We start from the raw sequence: 15,763 nt of genomic DNA on the forward strand, positions 1-15,763 counted from the left end.
AGAAATTTCAAAATTCTAAGGCCTTGGCTCCTTTTTGTGTAACAGTTCTTTCCCCAGTTTATCTTTCTTTTCTCACATTTTATCATAAGCAGCAAGAAGAAATCAGGAGGCACTTTTAACACCTTACTTGGAAGTCTCCCTAAGTATAAAACCAGCTTTTAAGTATTTCCTTGTACATAACTCCAGGACATAATTTTGCTAAGCTTTCTATCACTACATAACAAGAATCCTCTTCCTTCTGTTTCTAATAACATGTCCCTCGATTTCTTCTGAGCCCTCACTGCAGCATACCTAAAGTCTGGATTTCTTCTAACAGTCTGTCGAAGGTATATAGGCTTTTTCTCTGTCATGCTCTTCAAAGTTCTTCTAGCTTCTGCTCACTTGCCTGATTCCAAAGCTGTTCCCAAGTTTTAGGTACCACTTCTAGGCACCAAAATCTGTATTATTTTTATATTATCGTATAATTGCCACAAACTTAGTATCTTAAAACACACACACATTATATCACAATTTCTGTCAGGAGTATGGCATGGCTTAGCTGGGTCCTCTGCTCAAGGTCTTACAAGGCAGCACTCCAGGTGTTGACTGAGCTGTATTTTCATCTAGAGTCTCAACTGGAGAAAAGCTGCTTTCAGCTTATACATGTTGACAGAATTCATCTCCTTATGATTTTAGGACTGTCCACAGTTCCTTGCCACATTATCTTTTCTGTAGGCCCTCCCTCAACATGGTAGCTTACTTCTTTAAGCCAGCGGGAGGGAAAATTATCTCTAAAGAAAGGCCGAGTCGCTCTTTAAGGTCTTTTCCCTGATTAAGTCAAGCCTACCCAGGATAATATTCCTTTTGGTTAACGCAAAATCAACTGATTTGGGACCTTAATTTCATCTGAAAAATTCCTTCATCTATGCCACATTCTATTGGCTAGCAGCAGGGCGAGGGCATTACATAGGCCTCGAATCATGGAGCTACCCTCATCTGGGTGTCAAGTGACAAAATATGTAACATGCTCAGCCCAGTGTTTGACCTATTCTAAGGGTTCAATAAATGTTAACTCCTCCTATCATTTAATTTTTCTAAAGCCCTGTTGGAACCACAGTCTCAGTGCCCAGAGGGATGTGGGACTCAATGAGGTAAATCCCACTGAAGGGGAGGAGGACCTAAAGGAGGTTTCCACCACTAAGCCAAGGGAGAATCTGATTCTCCTAGTAATAAGAGCATGCCTCACACTTTAGGAAAATCTGGAGAGAGGAGCTGTTGGTGGGGACTTGAAGAGCTAAACCAGAGAACTTAGAAGGAATACGTATGAAGATTAGGTTCCAGGGAATTTTTCAGTGCCTCAAGGTAAAGTAGGAAGGAATTAAGGGAAGCATAGCCCAGGGAGTGTATGCCATGGAAACAAGTAGGATGGCTGTTATCTGGGGAGACATATAACCTTCAAGACATCCTTTTAGTTGGCCAAAGGGACTTGGAGTTTAGGTGGCTCAGGATTGTAGCTGAGCTATTCTGTACATGGAATTCATTTAGTGCCTACACCTATTCCAGGTGGTAGAGGCAAATTTTCAGAGAGGATATCTAGTTAAGATTGGCCTAGGAACCAAAGTAACCAGAAAAGTGGCAAGTGTAATGGGGAAAACATCATGAAAAGAGACAAGGGCTGCTCAAATGGGATGAATAAGGCCCAAGGGCCATAGGATCCTATAGGACCAGGAATGGACATGTAGGAAAACGAGAAGCTCCCCAAGGTAGAGGAGCAGGCTCCAATCTGCGGGAGACCATGAAAACTGAAAGTAGAATGGCAGACCCACCACTCCAGGGAGCATAAATATAGGGTTTGATGACAATATATCAAGTACAATAAAGATTGGGAAGCTTACATACATTGGGGAATGAAAGGATCAGTCAAGACAGAAGGGTCTAAATTAAGGCCATGCTTTTTTTTTTTCTTTTTAAAATTTTAACTAGAAACTACATACCACAGCTGCAGTCAGGAATGCTGATCCTGAAGGTTAACTTTCAGAGGTGGCTTCCTGTCTCCTGGTGCTTCTGCCATGAGATAATGGGAAATATTAGCCATAGAAATTGCTGCGACATGGAAAATAACTTTCATCATTTTGGTGTAGACTGAAAGTTAAGGGAGGTGCTGTGTCTCTTTTCTGCTAATGTTTTAGTTATTTTCTTGTTGTCTCAGAACGAGGAGTCTCTTTCCTTTAGGAAATGTGGGAGACTGTAACCCAAAGAAAGCCTCTTCAGCGTTTGAAATCCCATAGCCATTGACCTCCAAATAGGTTAGGAAGGAACCAAAAGGGTAGGACAGTAGCTGCAGCTGCTTTTTCTTTCTAAGACTTAGGACTAAGCCTGTTGAGCTAGAATTCTCATGGGTATCAGTTCAAGTGCACAGACAAAGGCACATAGGGAGGAGGGTAGACTCCTCAATGATTGTCTCCACTGGACAGCCTGGTTCAGATTTGGACAGATATTGTCCTGACACTGGAGTTGGGGAGTCTGTGTATCCTGTTACACTGTCAGGCTCTTCTCACTCTGCATGAGTAAGTCTGCTGGGCATTGGGTAGGAGTTGAATGTGTCAGAAGACATTTTTCAAGATGACCTTCCCTGAAGGGAGCTAGCAGACCATGGATATATCCCCACATTAGGAGATGATCTGCCAGTGATTCGGGAGCATTGGTTTATACCACAGTGGACACAACCTTTGCTCACAAAGCAGAATGGTACAAGTAAGACTTCATTCATATTGACTAGAGAAAGTGTATTGTGGAAATCAATCCATATATTTAGTCCTTGCTAAAGACTGAGTCCCTGGTATTTATGTAACCTAACAAAATGATCTCTGCTGAAGACTAATGCAGTGGCCTTTACTAGGTGTATGTAGGTCCAGACACACTAGTATTTTCCTCAGGAGTAAATCAATTTTACAGTTAAGGTGTATACCAGGATCCCTCCTTCCCACCCCTGTCTAGAGTGTCTGGGAAGAAATCCTTTGAAGTCACATAAAAATTCAACTTTGTGAGTTCCAGCAAGGATCTATTAACAGTCAAAGACTTACATCCTTGTTCAAGACCATGTTGTATCTTTTCACTGACTTATTCTCTAAGAAAAATACATGTAAAATAGTGTGTATATCTGAGTGCTGTGTATAAGGCACTTGTTCCAATAGTTTCCCAAGGCAACAAGCCATTCTTTGTAGCTTTGTGTGCCTCAAAGCTGATACTGGGGTTGTGTCAATGAAAGAGAAGTAGAGATATGGGTAGTAGGAAGAAGGATGAGGAGAAGAAAAGATGTCTTTTAGTTCTTGTCTACTTCAGTGTTGCCTACAGTGAAGGACTTGTGGCCTAGAGGTAGATTATTTGCCCATACTTTGTGGTGCTGGAAAGATTTTTACAATGATTTCTCCACCTAGCTTATCATACAGTTTTGGTCTATTTGAATGCCAGATTATAGAGATAGATTTAAAGAAGGCAGAAATTGCAGCAAATTAATGGAGGTGTTAAGGATTGTAATGTCCTCACTCCTCTGATCGAACTGGACTTGGTTTTAAACCAATTTAAAGTTAAAAGTGTGAGTTAATCTTTCAAAGTAGTTGTTCTCAGTCTTTATTTTGGATATTGATCACCTGAGGACATCTTAAAAATGTGGGTTCCCAGCCCCAATCACAGAGAATCTGACATGGGATGTCTAGCTTATTGCTCAGGAACTGTGGTTTTTATAAACCCCCCAACTTTAATTTTATAAATGCTGCCAAGTGTTCAATCATATTTTGAAAAAAACCCAACCCTATTCTAAGGAGACATTTTTAATGGAGAAAATATGGGAGTGTAAAAACTAAATTTGCCATTCCTGTTGGCCTGAACATGAAGATATCTCCTTTGAGATTCTTTACTTCTTAGTTTCCAACTGAGGTGTTCTTTCTGTCTCAGTATTTGAATGAATACACATGAAGGTTCAACTACTATGCTAGAATGTTCAACTGAGGGATCTTTAAGAATTTAACTTCAAAGGATAAAGACACGGAAAGGGCTATGAAGAGCTATAAAGCTCATTAAGGAGACGCAGGCTAGATCCAGAAATGCTGCCAACATGTGACTGAGTCTAATATGGTTTTCAGAAGGAGAGATCAGAAAGGATGTTTGAGAAAAATCATCAAAGAAACAATAGAAGAATATTTCCCAGAGCGGCAGTATGGCCTGATTCTCCATAATGAAAATATACATCAAATGTTGTACAGAATTAATAACAACAACAGTAACAACAACAGTAACAACAACTCTAATATATCCTGGAAATATTCTCCTATTCTTAGAATAAAGAGTAAAGAGTTTAAATATTAAACAAATGAAAAATCTGGTTTATTTACAGATAAGTTGAAAGCAGACTGATATCAGAGAAACAATAGAAGAATCTAGGGAGCTCCTCTTTGTTGACCATCTCTTCTCTCTGTACCCATCATGATAATGTGCCTTTGAGTGAACTAGATCATACAAGTACCATGGATTGGAAGTTTGGCAAAGATTTAAAAAATTTCAGCATTTATTTCACACATATTTATTGAGGGCTGTCATCATGCTGGGAAATGTTTTAGGTACTGTGTGTTGATTGATGAATAAGGCAGGTTAGATACCTGCCCTTACAGTGTTTACCCCTAGTGGAGGGAAGCAAACCATAAACTTGTAAGTATTTGAATAAGCAAAATAATTTCAGATTATTTTAAGTGCTAGGAAAGAAACAAGCAGATAATGGGATGGAGAGTAACTTGAGGCTGCTTTCGATATGTAGTTAGAGAATGTGTGTTCAAAGACTCTGCTGCTAATCGTGAGCTGCTTTAGGCTCTTTATGCAGTGTCCAGCCTTTCCCAGTTTCTGTCAAATATAATGATCCACCAATGCCACTTCTGAGTATTTATCTAAAGGAAAAGAAAATACTAATTTGAAAAAATCCTCCCTCTCCCCTACCAGGTTCATTCCAGCATTATTTACAATAACCAAAGTTGGAAACAACATAAATGTCCATTGATGGACGAATGGATAAAGAAAATGTGGTACATTTCTAATGTAATATTATACAGCAGTAAAAAAAAAGGAAGGAAATTCTGCCATTTGTGACAACCTGGTTGGACCTTGACAGCATTATGTTAAGTAAAATAAGTCAGACAAAGATAAATACCATATGATCTTACTTGCATATGGAAATGAAAACAAAACAAAAACAAAAACAAACTAAATGATACAGAGAACAGATTGGTGGTTGCCAGAAGTGGGGGAGAGGGAGGGCAAAATGGGTGAAGGACAAAGGCTGAAATTTCCAGTTATAAAATGAATGAGTCCTGGGGATGTTAATGTGCAGCATGATGACTATAGTTGATAATACTGTATCATGTATTTGAAAGTTTCTAAGAGGAAGACCTTAAAATTTTTCATCATAAAGAAAAATAAACTATAACTGTGTGGTGATGGATGTTAACTAGACTTTGGTTATCGTTTTGCAATATATACACATATGGAATCATGTTGCACAACAGAATAATATTATATGTGAATTATAGCTCAATAAAGTAATAAAATTTTAGCTTGCCTCTTAGTCTCTGCCTCCTATTATAGATTTTATTATTCCTTTAGCTCCTCTTTGGACTTGTTGGATTAACTGTGTTGAACAGCTTATCCACTTAGAAACTCATCCTGAATTCCTAAGTCTAGCCATTTGGGGGTATCCATTCCTTTTTGATGGGGAAATGGTGATGTGGGCACCTTTTATTTCTTGGAAGCCCATTTTCCGTACTTTTTCCCCTAAACTGTGGTCCTTGTTAGTTACTTACTAAATGCTTGGCATTAGTTTGCCCTATTTATTTGACTGCTCTGTATGAGAAGCTCTTGAATCTGTTATCTCTATCCTTGTTGTGGTCCATCTTTCACATTGCATCCTGAAACTTGTAGGTAAATCATTTACTTGTTTACAGAACTTGAAAACTCTTCATTGGTTTATGATATCAAATTACTGGGCTCTGGCGTTCAAGACCCCTCACAATCTGGCAACAATGAACCCAATTCCTTTTACAACCACTCTTTTTCCTTTTCCTAACATCTAGTTCACTTACTTCTCTTAGAAACTATACTCTGTCGTCTGTCCTCAGCCTCATAGTTTTCTTAACCCTGTATGTTGAGGGGGAGCAGAATATGCCACCTCCAAATCTGCCACTTTGGCATGTGGATTGTTTTGAGCTGAAGGCAATTAAGACCCAGCAGACTCAGGAAAACTTTTTACCTCTCCTTGAACTGCCTAAAAGAATCATATAGAGGGCCTGTACCAGAGAGAGCTATTACCAGAGACAACTTTTTATATCAGAAAGTTGTACCTGCATGGCATGGCAAACATTTGCTTACCAATCATTTGCTCTTCTCATCTTCTTGTGAAGTGTCTTCCTTGCCTTTGAAGCCCTACACTCCTACTTCCTTCTCCTTAGCTTGGGATAGTATATATGCCTCAATTGCCAGATTGCTTTGAGTCTTCATGTCTTGGTGGGGATCTTGTAAGTATGTAATTAAACTTAATTTTCTCCCGTTAATCTGTTTTATGTCAATTCAATTATTAGACCAGCCAAAAAATCTAGAAGGGAAATTGTTTCCTCCCCTAAAATATTATGTTACATGAGCACTTCCCAGGACACTATGCTCCTAACCCAATTCAGGTTTCTCCTTATTTGTGAAGGCTTCCTTTATTCTTCCAGGTCGAGTTAGTTCCTCTCTCCTCTGTGCTTACCATAGCACCTGTTACTTACATGAATCATAATAACAAAGTTAAACTTTTCTTGAGTCCTTTACTCCTGGAAGCAGTGATGGTTAAAGAAATCCATCCACCCTTTTGTGTTCTGAGAATTAGTTTACTGCAAAGAGCCACCTTTCCCCATATGACTTATATAAACTCATCTGTGTGTCCCTTTATTACTTATAGGGAGGCCAGACACAGACCGCCCCCCCCCTTTAAATTAACTTTATTTATTTATTTCTATACAGTAGGTCTTTGTTGGTTACCTATTTTAAATATAGCAGCAGACACAGACCCTTTAAATTCCATTCTTTGCCTCATAAAGGATTCACTGAGCTGTTTGTCCCCCTGATCAATTGGAAAGTGTTTGAAACTAAACAGTAGTTAAAATTCTCTCCTTTTCAGTCCCCTTAACTTTGACCCACCCTCCTCCTGACCCTGCATACAACCTCTCCTTAATGATCCCTCCTAAGGATAAAATATTCCCTGATTACCCCACTCCCTCTATACTGTGTTCTTCTTAGCCTGCTGACCCTTTCCTCTGAAAGAATATTCCCTTCTGCCTGGCCTTTGAGATGCCTGAAGCTCTATGTTTGGATTATTTTCTCTATTACAATAGTCTCTTTCCCCTTATTGCAATAATCCTTTCAAATAGTCTCTTTTTACCTAAGTCTAGATTAATTTTTAGTTGACAATAAAAATTACCAAGTTGTTTGTCTGTTTCGATAATGTACTCCCTTTCCCCCAGATTCGGAGCTGTTTATTGGAACAATGAGAAAGCCAGGTTCCTATTTGTGTTCTTAGCATGCCTTAATCTGCCTGTGTCTCTGACTGTCCCTATGCCTGTTTCCATCAATTTCTGTTTTTATTTTAGTCTCTGAGTATGTCATTGTATCTCTTTGTCTATCCCATTTCCCTCCTTTTCCTTCACCTACCTGTCTTCTTGAGGCCAAGCTCCTGTCTTCAGGTTGCTCCAGAGATACTCGAGAGAAAGTAGAGCTGGTTCTTTCCCGGAGTCTGGTAGTTTGCTGACTGAAGCTGACTGAAATCTTCAGCCTAGACTTCAGCTGCCTCTGTGGTAAAAGGGCCTTATTTTATCCTCCAAACAGGAAGAGAAAAACTGGTTTCACTTTTATTTTTGTTTTTTTTCCCCGTTTAAAAAAAATCAGCTGATTTAAAGGAATCCTGCTTGTATTTATTTATTTATTTATTCATTAATTCATTTATTTGTTTATATTGTGATTCCTGGGTGTTAAAATAACTGCAAATGGAAGACTAATGTTGGTATATTTGTGTGCATGCATGTGTGTATCAGTGGTGGAATGGGTTGAGCACCAGATAAAGAACATGGGAGAGACAGGATAGGGAAAGAATTTAGGAGAAGAGACATGGGCACATTTGAGTGTCTTCCTCAGGGAAGTTGCTTTAACTGCTTTACTGTTCTAGCTCTCAAGTCACCCAAGGACAAAGAAGAAGCATGCTCTCAGTGCCAATGAAACTTCTTAGGTTTTATTTCCTATAAAAGATCTCACTAGAATTAGCTGTTTGTCTGTTTGTTTTGTTTTTTGTGGTTGATTTGAAAATTAACCAGGTTTCCAACATTGTATTAGCTGATTTGGATGATTCAACACTACCGCGAGATAAATTCTTAACAGCATATTGTGTGTTTATGGTGAGAAAGAGAATTTTACAGTTGTCTATATTTTATATTAGAGCTTTTTAGTAATGTTAAAAATCTGACTGTTTTCTCTCACACCTAAATCCCATGTAAAGCATTTTGTTTCATTGATTATTATCTTACTCCATGATTTAATTCATTATAATTTTGCTTGTAGATCAGTACCTCCTGCTCCAGTGTTCTTCTTCTGTTTCAAGCTTTATGTGTCTACACACGTCTTCTTGGAGGTGAACCTCATACTCATTTTTCCCAGGTTCTCTAGAAATTCTACCCACATTGTTTCATATTTCCCCTTCCCACTCCCAGTACACCTGCACATCTCCACTACATGGACCTATACTGAGCTCTTCTGCACTGTGCTCTCAGAGCAGTTATACCACTCTTAATGATGCTCCTATCACGTTGTGCTGCACTGTAGCTGTCTATCTGATTTCTCCCATCCCCCAAACCTGAAACATCCCACCTTCCTGTGTTCGTCCCAGTTGTGGGGGATCTGTCTTCTTCATCATTATATCCCAGATGTAGTGCATGAAACACATAGATGAACAAAATGTGTGATGATTGAATAAGGAAATTACCATATCTGTCAGAGCTGTTTTCCTCAAGTTATATGTGAGGATATTAATAGCTATTTCAGTGAGTTGACATGAGGCACAAAGAAGGTATAAGGGCAGCTGGCATGGTGTCCTTCCAATAAGACTTCACTTTTCCTACTTTTAGAATAGGAGTGTAGGTATTTTCTAGTAAACAAGAGTTTAAATGTCAGTCATTAATTTGGGATCCAACAGTGACTAACTATGTTTGCTTATGTCTTGAGTGTGGAGAGGGCGACCTAAGTAATGAGAAGCACCCAGGTGGTGGAATGAATTTGTGCCAGTAGCACTACCCACCTCTTATACATTAATGAGGATAAAATGAGATAGGTTAATAATCCCACCCAGTGCTTGGCCTGCAGTAGACATTCAAATATGAATTCTTTTTTCCCCAGCATGTAATTTGTTTGAAGATCTAATCTGTCAGAACAAGAAACATCAAGTGGAGTGTCTTCAGCTGCAGTGCTCCTTCCAGTGTTTAATTTGATTAAGATTTCAGTAAATGTATAAATTAATGAAGGAATTAAAACAATCCTGTAGAATCAAAATCAGATTCACAAACAGGTTCATTTCACCACACAGTTACCTCCTGTTCCTCCAGGTCAACCCCCAATACAGAGGACAGACTCTTGGTTTCATCTTTTAGTTTTCTCTCAATTCCAAGAAATGTTTGTTTTTAACATGAACTTCAGTTAAATGATTAGTGAATGTTTTGTTTGTTTGTTTGTTTGTTTTTTTCAAGGAATTCCTTTATTTTTATTATTTTTATTATTTATTTATTTTTAGCTGTGTTGGGTCTTCGTTTCTGTGCGAGGGCTTTCTCTAGTTGCGGCAAGCGGGGACCACTCTTCATCGCGGTGCGCGGGCCTCTCACTGTCGGGGCCTCTCTTGTTGCGGAGCACAGGCTCCAGATGCGCAGGCTCAGTAGTTGTGGCTCACGGGCCCAGCTGCTCCGTGGCATGTGGGATCTTCCCAGACCAGGGCTCGAACCCGTGTCCCCTGCATTGGCAGGCAGATTCTCAACCACTGCGCCACCAGGGAAGCCCCAGTGAATGTTTTTTGAAAGATGTTTTCTCCAGGCTTTTTTGTTTCTTTTTTTACTGCCAGTTTTTAACTTATGTTCTCTTTGAAAAATTCTAGCCTTATTCTGAATAAACTGAGGGAAAAGGAATTCACCCAGACCTCTGCAGTGATACTAGAGAGAGCCAATAATCCACCCAGGGTTCCATCCAGGACTGGAACTAGAGTGAGGCAAGAGAGGAACCCAGGGTAGAATGGAAATTGAGAGTGAGAGAGTGCATAAATTTTGTACTCTAGGTGCCTCACTTGCTTCACCCTAATTTCAGCCCTACTTTCAGCTTTGGCTAAAAATCCTGAGGAATGGGCCAGTCCATCTCTAATCCATTGATTACAGAGAGAAGGGCAGCTGAGATCACTGGGTCTGTCTTGCCTGGCATTTTCCCCTGATCCTTTCCTTTTAGCTGGCTCATCTTTAGCTAAGAGAAAATGTCTTTTGAGGGTGTCTTTTCAAATCTGGTGGGTGATACTTGCCAACGAAGAAAGGGGGTGGGCGGTATTTCTCCTCTTGCCCTCTTCTTTCTTTTGCCTAGTCAAATAATTAAAATGACATCAGGCAGATTAACAGTAGAAAATCAAATTTAATACATATATATGGAGGATTAACATAAGCATGAGAAATTTGAAAGACAGTAAGGCAAGATGAGGTACATTTATTTATCTTACAGGACTAAGGAGAAGGAGGTAGGGGTCTGGGATTTCAAAGGGAAGTAAGGTGATTCACAGGGAAATGTAGAGATTTAACGTTTGTTAAACAAATGTTTGCTGGGCCATCTAGAGAGAATGGGACACAGAAGGACTTGGATCAAACTGGCCTCGCTAAGTTCCTCCCTGTCTACCACTCCTAGTTCATAATATACTGTAGTTATCTATAGTGTTATATAGTTATCTATAGTGATATCTCCCTCCTGGAACAGTCTGTCTATATTAAATTATCTTAGGCAGTTACGTGGAAGTTCCAAGGTTCTTCCTGAGTCTTTTGGGCCTTGCTTGTCTTCAGCTGGAAATAATCTGCATGCCAGAGTGGCACATCTTGGGGCAGCCTTCACTGAATCCCATCAAAAGAGAGGAAGAAGGGGAAGAAAAATCAGATAACCTAGGTGTTTTAGTAAAAACACAGTTTTCCTTTGTTTCAATGCCAGATGCATGGAGGGTTTTCCCCACAGCAAGCAATTCTGCAACACCAGCCTGTTGTCCTACAATTTAACTTGATTCTGACACTATGTATCTTCCTAGATATACTGTTGGATCCCACAGTTTAAGGGCTCAGTCCCAGGAGACTGCCCCTGGCTTCAGATGCCAATTGCAAGTAGCAGGTCCCCAGGTTACCGTCAAATTCTGTCTGACTTGGCTACAAATCAGAAGTTCCCAAGACGGCCTCTTCAGGTTTGATGTATTTGCTAGAGCGGCTCATAGAACTCAGGGAACACTTCCTTATGTTTACTAAAGGTCTGGGTGGGTTCTGAGTGCAGGAGATTCTGTCTCTGTGGAGTTGGGGTACATCACCCTCTTGGTATCTGGATGTGTTCACCAAACTGAAAACTCTCCAAACCCCATGCTATTGGGATTTTATGGAGGCTATCACACATAATATTAATCTATTGTTAATTTCATTTCCAACCCCTCTCCCCTCTCTGGAGAATGGATGGTGGAGGCCTGAAAATATGAAACTTCTAATCATGGCTTTGTCTTTCTGGTGACCATCACCCATCCAGGAGCCCACCCAGAGTTGCCTCATTAGAACAAAATATACTTCTACCACTCTTTTTTTTTTTTTTTTAATTAATTTATTTATTTATTTATTTATTTTTGGCTGTGTTGGGTCTTCGTTTCTGTGCAAGGGCTTTCTCTAGTTGCGGCAAGCGGGGGCCACTCTTCATCGCGGTGCGCAGGCCTCTCACTCTCGCGGCCTCTCTTGTTGCGGAGCACAGGCTCCAGACGCTCAGGCTCAGTAGTTGTGGCTCACGGGCCTAGTTGCTCCACGGCATGTGGGATCTTCCCAGACCAGGGCTCGAACCCGTGTCCCCTGCATTGGCAGGCAGATTCTCAACCACTGCGCCACCAGGGAAGCCTAAAATTCACCAATTTTAAGTACATAATTGATGAGTCTTAATGAGTATATTCCATCATATAATCACCACTAGGATAACAATATAGAACATTTCCATCATTCACAATTTCCCTCTTGCCCCTGTGCAGTGAATCACCTCTCCCAACCCAGAGCCCTGGGAGACTATTGATCTGCTTTTCATCACCATAGTTGTGTTTGTTGTAGAATTTCATTTAAATTGTCATATAGTGCATATTTTATGGTGTCTGGCTTCTGTCATTTTGTTTTTGACATTATGGTTGCATTTAGCAGTGGTTTCTTTATCTAATCACCTGTTTGGTTTTTTGTTTGTTTGCTTGCTTGTTTATTACTGAGTATTCTATTGTATGGGTATGCCACAATTTGTTTATCTATTAATTCTTGATAGCTGAAGGTTATTTCCAGTTTGAAGTTACTATGAAGAAGCTGCAATGGGCACTAGATTATAACTCTTCCTATGGACATGTTTTCATTTCTCTTGGTTAAATAACAGTAAATGGGAATGCTGTGTTTTGTTTTGTTTTGTTTGACATCTTTATTGGAGTATAATTGCTGTACAGTGTTGTGTTAGTTTCTTCTGTACAACAAAGTGAATCAACTATATGTATACATATATCCCCATATCTCCTCCCTCTTGAGCCTCCCTCCCACCCTCCCTATCTCACCCCTCTAGGTCCTCACAAAGCTTCAAGCTGATCTCCCTGTGCTATGCAGCAGCTTCCCACTACCTATCTATTTTACATTTGGTAGTGTATATATATATCAGTGCTACTCTCTCACTTCGTCCCTAGCTTCATTATTGAACCTCCCTGGTTCAATACTGTATGGGTTAATGCAGATATATCCCTCATTTTATGGTCTATATCTTAGTCTACACTCAAACCAGGTTGTAATCCTGAAGATCAAATCTGGGCAGACAGGATCCCTTTTCTTCTATTTGTAATTTGAACTTCTGTGACCCTCCAGAAGGAAGAGACCACATAACTTGTTCTGTGCCTTTCAGGCTTTTCTTCACTATCTTGTGCTTAATTGTGCTCCAATCTGTGAACATGTCTTTGCTGTCCCTCTGTGCTGGGAGGATGCAGGGGGTGGGACCAGACCAGATGTTGCCCTGCTTCTCATTTCCCCGAAATGAAACTTCAGTGTGGCTTTGCAAGTAATGTTTGTCTCAATCATTTAAATCATTTAATGGCGAAAATATCCATAGATTCAAAAACAGTCTTCCACAAATGTTCACATTTCTTACTTGGCTTCTTCCTTGTTAATCATTGCAGGATTTCTGTTTCATTTCTCAGTTCCCAGAAATAAGCCGACTTTTACTGTCAGTAGGGATCTTGGCTAGAGCAGAAAACATTTGTCTAAAATATGGCTTTAAGTGAATAGATATTGTACTCTTTTCTTTACTTCATAATTGAAAAACTCCAGGACATCTCTGAGAAGGAAACAAACTTTCAAACATTGATCCAGTAACAGCTGCCTTTCAACCAAGTTAGAGTTTGGAAAGATAAAGCCTATAGCATTTGAAAAAGTTGAAGTTGACCTGTTTTTCTAAGTATGAAGTATAGAAATTGTGATATTTGAGTCACCAAGTAGTCTACTCATTTCCCATTTGTAGTATCTGGTGATGTTAGAAGGCTGCAGCAATGAGCTGTCTCCTGATTAGGTTCCCTGGATTTTCACCTGTCTCTCTTCCTCTATCTTCCCTCCACTCCACCCCCAGGACACTGGGGGTTAGAAGATCGTGGTGGGTAGGAGATAGAATTCACATCGTGGAATTCCTGGCTCCAGGCTTTCTGAGCAGGGGAGCATGTTCTCCATTGTATGGGTTGTCTTCGAGTTTCTGACTCAGTTGATTCTCTTGTGTATGTTTATGTGGGGGTGAATCTGCTCATCTTCTGTGAGCAGCTCGGGCTGTGGCTTACCCTGGCCTGCTCTATCCACTATCAGTCTTGCATCCATTTTCAAAATCTCCCATCCCCTCACAGACCCTCTTCTGTTCTCATCGTTATAGTTACATTAAAAAAGTTTCTGTGTTTGTTACTATCATTTTAGCAGAGTCTCTGAAGGGAAAGGGAATAAATATGTGAGTTCAGTCTGTCATCTTTCCTTGGAACCCTATTGGCTATTAAACAGGCTAATATCAGGAATTCCCTGGTGGTCCAGTGATGAGGTCTTGGCACGTCCACTGCTGAGGGCAGAGGTTCAATCCCTGGTTGGGGAATTAAGGGAAGTAAGATCCCATAGGCCGCACAGTGTGGCCAAAAAAATTAAAACACACACACACACACACACACACACACACACACACAGGCTAACGACTCTCTCTTTTTCAAAAATCCCTTCATCTGCCACCTCGTATACCTTCACCTATCACTCTGCCTTCATCCTTGGCTTCTCAGAAACTTTGTGAAAGAATTATCTATGCTCATTCTCTTTACTTTCTCACATTCTACTCTCTCCTACCCACTCCTGGCTGATATCTGCTGTGTCAGTGTACTTAAACAGCTCTGGATAAGGCCGTCAGTAGCTTCCATATTGCTCAAGAGGCAGGGTTTTTTGTTTGTTTGTTTTGTTTTAGTGTTCTCCTTACCCTTAGGAGGTGTTAAAATTCAACTGAGTAAATTTTAAAGATCTCTTTGGCTTTATTCAATGATTCATGTGCGGGTCAGAGTCCAATCTAGTAGACAGAAGAGATATCTGGAGAGCTATACAGTGAAGTAATTTTTTTAAATTAATTAATTAATTAATTTATGGCTGTGTTGGGTCTTCGTTTCTGTGCGAGGGCTTTCTCTAGTTGCGGCAAGTGGGGGCCACTCTTCATCGCGGTGCGCGGGCCTCTCACTATCGCGGCCTCTCTTGTTGCGGAGCACAGGCTCCAGACACGCAGGCTCAGTAACTGTGGCTCATGGGCCTAGTTGCTCCACGGCATGTGGGATCTTCCCAAACCAGGGCTCGAACCCGTGTCCCCTGCATTGGCAGGCAGAGTCTCAACCACTGCACCACCAGGGAAGCCCTACAGTGAAGTAATTTTATAGACAGTAGGGAAAAGGAACAAGGAAGCTGTACTAGGCAAAAAGGCAGATTGGTTATTTCCTTATAGGAATGGCAAAGATTTATCAGGCGGATTACCTAACCAATGCTGATCAGGCAATTACTGATTGACTGGTATCAGACTCATTTCTGGGAAAGCCAAAACTATAATTAAGTCTCAGTTTAGTGATGTGGGGTTAGCAGGCTCAACTTTGGGCCTGTTGTCTTGTTTTTAACAGAGCGTGTGACAGTGTTCCTGTTTCTTGAAACCACCATTGACTTTCATGACACAGCACTTTTCTTGAGTCCCCCTTTGTCAATCTGGCTGCACTTCTCTTCTGCTGGCTTTGCAAGCTCATTGCACTCTGCAGAGACATGCACTACTGTATTTTGTTATGGCCTCGTTGTAAAACCTTCCTCATCTACTCTGTACTCTCACTCTAAATGACCCCTTGTCTTCACTGGTCAACCATATGCAAATTATTTTCTTATTTGTCTGTCAAGCGTTGTATCAGAGTTCTATC

General features: G+C 40.4%; 1 protein-coding gene across 1 annotated transcript in view; it reads right to left on the minus strand.

Annotated features, from left to right (window-relative positions):
- The window catches only part of LOC309667657 (interferon-induced very large GTPase 1-like), a 51,392-nt gene extending 41,291 nt beyond the window's left edge, over positions 1-10,101 (minus strand). The window contains exons 1-2 of the mRNA XM_082476293.1: positions 7,708-10,101; positions 1,974-2,043 (exon numbers count right to left, since the gene is read on the minus strand). The gene's annotated coding sequence lies outside the window, so the exon portion shown is untranslated. The remainder of the gene's footprint in view (positions 1-1,973; positions 2,044-7,707) is intronic.
- Positions 10,102-15,763: the final 5,662 nt, after the last annotated feature.

This window comes from Balaenoptera physalus, assembly GCF_965194825.1.
Source record: "Balaenoptera physalus genome assembly, chromosome: 10".
NCBI classification, from domain to species: domain Eukaryota; kingdom Metazoa; phylum Chordata; class Mammalia; order Artiodactyla; family Balaenopteridae; genus Balaenoptera; species Balaenoptera physalus.